At 32.8% G+C, this 5837-nt stretch overlaps 1 long non-coding RNA gene across 1 annotated transcript in view; it reads left to right on the plus strand.

The window, feature by feature from the left end:
• The window catches only part of LOC109193978, a 4831-nt gene extending 15 nt beyond the window's left edge, over nt 1–4816 (plus strand). Inside the window, exons 1-3 of the long non-coding RNA XR_002056351.1 lie at nt 1–166; nt 1060–1062; nt 4806–4816. The exon at nt 1–166 is cut by the window's left edge and continues 15 nt beyond it. This is a non-coding gene — a long non-coding RNA (uncharacterized LOC109193978). The remainder of the gene's footprint in view (nt 167–1059; nt 1063–4805) is intronic.
• The last annotated feature ends 1021 nt before the right edge of the window (nt 4817–5837 follow it).

Below are 5837 nucleotides of genomic sequence, written 5' to 3' on the forward strand. Positions count from 1 at the left end.
TACTTAGGCCCTAGTGAACAACATCACGTTGAACACTCCTAAAAATCCCATTTCCAGTAGAATCTGGACCTAAACCTTAAATGTGCACACTCCCGAATGAGGATTCCAAGCCTCACCGAGAAGTTCTAAGTCCAAGTAGCCAGGATACGTTTCTACTGACTACTCCGTAATACAGGATTCTTAGACCCTACTGGTAGGAATTTCCTAACCACTCATCATCCAACAAACAATCAATGTCCTAGTACACGAGGTATATATGTTCCTGCCGAGTACTCCACAATACAAGTTATCAACCATAGTGGTAGGATCACCCTAACCACTCCACAACAGGGCATAGCCATAGTATTTAGCATTCAACTAAATACTCCATCTCATTTACTCAAATCTTTCATTTTTTGGCAAAACTAGTTGAAAGCTGAAAAGCTGAAAAGCTATAAGCTAGAAGTTGAAAACTGAATAGCTATTAAGATTATGCTTAAAAGTGTTTGGTAAAATTAACTTTTTGATAAGCTGATAAATGTAAAAAGACTAAAAAGGATATTTCCATAATATTTAAATGATGTGATTATTATATTGTTTTTATATAATTAAATATATGATATATATTTAATTTATTATATAAAAAATTGTTTTTATAATATATATATATATATATATATATATATATGAGATATATATTAAATTAAAACAAAAGAAAAAAGTTTTTAATTGGTAAGGATAAAGGATGTCATTTATTTATAAATGGGCGATTGGAGTTAAAAATTTAAGGAGTTGCTGGGTGGTGAAGAGTTGCGGAAAAGAATTAATAAAAATATAAGAGAAGAAAAAAGACCAAAAAGGGTTTTACTTGGTAGCTAATTTGAACATTTTTTTCTTTTATTCTCTTAATTTGACTGCGTAGCATGAATATCAATGATAAGCAATAATTATTATTTATTGATGAGTATTTAATTATTTATGTACCCTTAATGACGGGGAGAATTGCACTTTTCATATATATAGTTGAAAATCAAGTGGCTTGTGGGAGGTGTAAGATTCGAATATCAATTGAGGTAATAGTGTGTATATGTAGGGTATCCCCCTTCCTTATAATAAAATATATATATATATATATATATATATATATATATATATATATATATATAGTTGAAATATTATATATATATAATTAAATGATTTATATATAATTAAATGATTGAGATCAAATAAAAACGATCGTAAAAATTACCTAATTGTATATTTGAAAATATACATTTATGTATTTACTTTTATAATTACATTATGCATTTTGTAATGTTTGATTTTGTATTTATTTTGCGAATCTAACATGCATATGTGAGCAACTCAGTAACAATGAAGGAGAAGGTGCAGAAAACTTCATTAAGAGAATGTTGCAAGTTCCAGAAGAGAAAGGAAAAAGAATTAATATACTAGCATGGCTACAAGCACGTGACATTGACTGCTCCTAACAAGCATTGTGCTGAGCTGGAGTCTTGGGGTGTGAGTGGCTGCGACTGCATATACCTCTGTATATCTCTTGTTAATTTATGTATTTTTTTATTTGTAATTACGATTGTGGATTTTGTAATATTTAATTATGCTTTCGCTAATAAGTAATTGTAATTATCATGTAATCCTACCCTATATATCTAATCCATTTCACACACTGCAATAAAAAGTCTTATAGTGTTATACAAAAACAGTAACAATCCAAGATACAATCCTAATATATGCGGTGTTTGGTGACTTTTTTCCAACAAAGGCCATCGCACAACATATAACCAAATCTTCGTTGGACATGTGCGAGAAAATGTAGGTCGATATATATATATAGTTTGAGACAATTAATTAAGTTAAAAAAATTCTTACAAAAACATCCACGTAAGAGCCAAAATAATCCAAAGAAGGGAAAACTCAATTAAATTGATCAAATAATTGACTTAGTAATCACACAATTTCAAGTCACATTCTGGGTAAGAGTTATTTAGTGACATTTTCAATTTGAGTATCAACAACCTAAACATGTTTACCTTGATCATTTGACAACCTAGAAGCATATAAGACGGAATTCATTCAAAACTTACATTATTCAAGTAGAGATAGCTGAGTTTCCGTAAATAAAAAACAATCTAAAGTACACAAATCCAATGGTAGAATAGATCTTATATGTAGATGCAAATTCACCAATAACCATTTCCAGCTCGTTGATGCACATTAAACGCAGAACCCACAAAGTCATACTGGCCGTCAAGCTACAACAAAATCAAAATCAAAATAATAAATATTACTATATTATTATGAAATTTGAGCTTTGATCAAATGTTTAACGTATAACCTGAAATTCATTATTAAAAAAATAAAAGACATGAAAAGTTAAGAGATAGGTAATGCCTGAGTTGGGCAGGGCAGAGGTGTTGGCGGCACAAACTGCGTCATGACATCAGTTTCTTGATTAGTGGCGTACGCAGAGAACGGCGGCATCATCGGATAATTCTCTTGTCCAGCAGTGCTGAAGCCGAAGTGGTTCCAGGTTGGGCCAAGACCCGCAAAAAAATAATTTTCTTGATAAGGGTACGATGAATACTCATTCTCGCCGGCGATGCCTTCAGTTTCGAAGGTGAAGCTTAAGTCACCGGCGGCGGCGAGAAGATCAGAATTGTCTGGAACAAAGTAGTCGGCGCCACCCTTCAGGTTTTCACACCCTCTGTTATATGAAGTAGCATGGTGGCTACTAGCAGGAGGGGGGTCTAGTTGGCGTTGGATAAAGTGTTGATGATTTTTGGCAAGTCTGTTGGTCCTTTTATGTCCTCCACTTTTCATGAATCCTCGAACTTTCTGCAATATAATCACACTCGCTCAATCAAATTATATATATTGTAATAGTATGTAGTATTAAATAGGAGTACAGTACTACTATTCCAGAAAGAACAATCTTACGTTAGATCATATTATTATACACATTTCAAATATAATTCATAATTAATTAGGATACCTCATCATGCATTGTTTTTTAATGATCTGACGACATAATAATCTGATCTGGTGAATTACCTGCAAATGGCTGGAAACATGTAGCCTTGTTAATCCAGGCACATTCATGGCATTCAGAATTTTTTTGGGCTTGGCTTCTGCAAGTAAGAAAATAATGTTACATTGTTATTAAAAAAGAAAATTAAAGGTTAGTAGTTTGTATTTATTCTTTTAATGAAAGTATAGTAGACCATCCATAACAATCAAAGAAACAAAGAAAAGCTTACTTTCAGTGCCGCCTAAATTAATGACGACTCTCATAAAATTTGAATGGAGTTCAGGTGTCCATTCGAGCTTGCTCTTAGCAACATTATCCTCCTGCACCTGCTGATTAACTGAAACTGAACCCATCTCTATGAGTGCTCGCACTTCTTCTGAGCAGAGAGAAATTGGCATTATAAGAGCATCCACATTGGTTGGGGATAATTGGAGGATAATATAAGAGTGATTAGGAAAGAGAAGATGGGGGAAAGAAAAAAGAAAGAAAAAAAATAAAACTAGTCTTGGAAGTCTTGGAACCTTGTCTCTCTCTCCCTTTCTGGATTCGGAGTAAACAAATGCATTTTATTAATCTGCTGTCTGGGTTCCGAATAATTCAAAGCTCTGACTTTCTCTCTCTCTCTCTCTCTCTTTCTGGACTCGGCGCAAACAAATGCATTTTTTTGATCTGCTTTCTGGGTTCAGAATAATTCAAATTATATATTCCAATACACAGTTCTTTTCTTTATAAGGATATTTTTCAAACATTTTCAGCTCAAGGAATCGAAGTCCTCACCATTGAAGTTCGAACTTTTAAACATCCAATTGAATGGATAATCTGGATGCTATCACACTACATGGTAATTGGCATATTTCAATACACATTATTTGCTGCAAATTCAACACTAACTTCTCTTCGGAGTCAAAGTATTTGTGATATCCATATACTATAGTACGGAGTATTTTATTGAATTTAATCCATATATCTCAATTGTGTTTAATTTATTAATTGTATTTTATAAAACGGAACAATTACAAACAATAATTAATAGCGGTAATATGAGTGACAACTTAATCATGCGTTTTGATCGATAATAATAAATAGTAAGATAATCAATGCTGTCCTATAGTGCCGATACTAACGGGTACGGTGTTCGATTATATTATAACCAAACTTGTCTTTTTGTATTTGACTATTTCAATGACCTCCACCCTATTTCAATGACCTTCACCCCCAATCGTTATGGACCCATTTCCAGCATGTATTGTGGATACACTAAAGGTGATGTTAGTGACACCGTTATCTTCTACTTTTTTTTTTTTTTTTTTTTTTAAATATTTCAGACCGCTTCGTTATAGAAGTATATATTCATAATTTTATCACTATATGTTCATAATTATAAGTTCATAATGTCAGAGTTCTGTGTTCATAACTCCATAACTGTACATTCATACTTCCATAACTGTACATTCATAATTCCGTAACTGTACATTCATAATTCAATAACTGTAAATTCATAATTTTCGAAACTCTATATTCATAATTTTATCACTATATGTTCATATTGTAAGTTCATAATGTCAGCTCTATGTTCATAATTCTATAACTGTACATTCATAATTACATAACTGTACATTCATAATTCTATAACTGTACATTCATAATTTTCGAAACTCTACGTTCATACTTTTAGAGCTCTATGTTCATAATTTTATCACTATATGTTCATAATTGTAAATTCATAATGTCAGAGCTCTCTGTTCATAAGAACAAATTGCACTTTTGATCATGTGAGTATTAGGGTACTGACAATTTGAGTACGTGACTTTCAAAACTCCCAATTTAAACCTTTAACTATGCAATTATTGGCAGATTTGGTCCTCCGGCCAAATTGCCGGCTAATTTTGGCCGGAAAAACATAAATTGGTTCAAATTGTTTTTTAACGAGGGTAAAATTGTCATTTCACTCCTTTCTTCTTCATTCTCCCTTTCTTCTTCATTCTCCCTCTAGTTTATTCTTACTCTCCTTCTCAACCATTTTAACTGCTTTTGAATCTTGAATTGTATCACCAGATCTATTGGCATCATCCACATAGTGTATAACCATATTTTCATAAACTTCAGGGGGTTCAGGGCCCGTGTTCGGATCACTTACTAAAGTACGGGAGTTTGTAGGAGATGTGGCTTTATCTGTTTCTTTCCCTTTCAATATTCTGCCACCATTCTTCTCTTGTGATTTCTGACCTTTTTTATCAGGCTTTGAAGCACGCTTTATTTGATTAGTCTTTTGAACTTGCTTCCGTTCAGTTTCCCTCATGCTGAAAATATTTCACCTTATAAACTGAACCAAATAAGGAAGCCATAATTAGCAAGAATCACTCAAAGAATAAATGCACGCTTGAACCAACTTAATGTTGAGATGATAACTATATCAAACGTGAAATGGTATGCTGCCAGTAGCCTTAAGAAGAAGAACGAAGAAGAAAGGGGGAATGAAGAAGAAGGGAGTGAAATGACAATTTTACCCTCGTCAAAAAAACAATTTGAATCAATTTATGTTTTTCCGGTCAAAATTGGCCGGCAATTTGGCCCGGAGGACCAAATCTGCCAATAATTGCATAGTTAAATGTTTAAATTGAGAGTTTTGAAAATCACGTACTCAAATTGTCAATACCCTAATACTCACAGGACCAAAAGTGCAATTTGTTCCTGTTCATAATTTCGTAACTATACATTCATAATTTCATAACTGAACATTAATAATTCCATAACTGTACATTCATACTGCTACAAATGAATAACGCCGTTAACAGCGAGACAAAGTCCA

Source organism: Ipomoea nil, unplaced genomic scaffold, assembly GCF_001879475.1.
Source record: "Ipomoea nil cultivar Tokyo-kokei standard unplaced genomic scaffold, Asagao_1.1 scaffold1932, whole genome shotgun sequence".
Lineage (NCBI taxonomy): Eukaryota > Viridiplantae > Streptophyta > Magnoliopsida > Solanales > Convolvulaceae > Ipomoea > Ipomoea nil.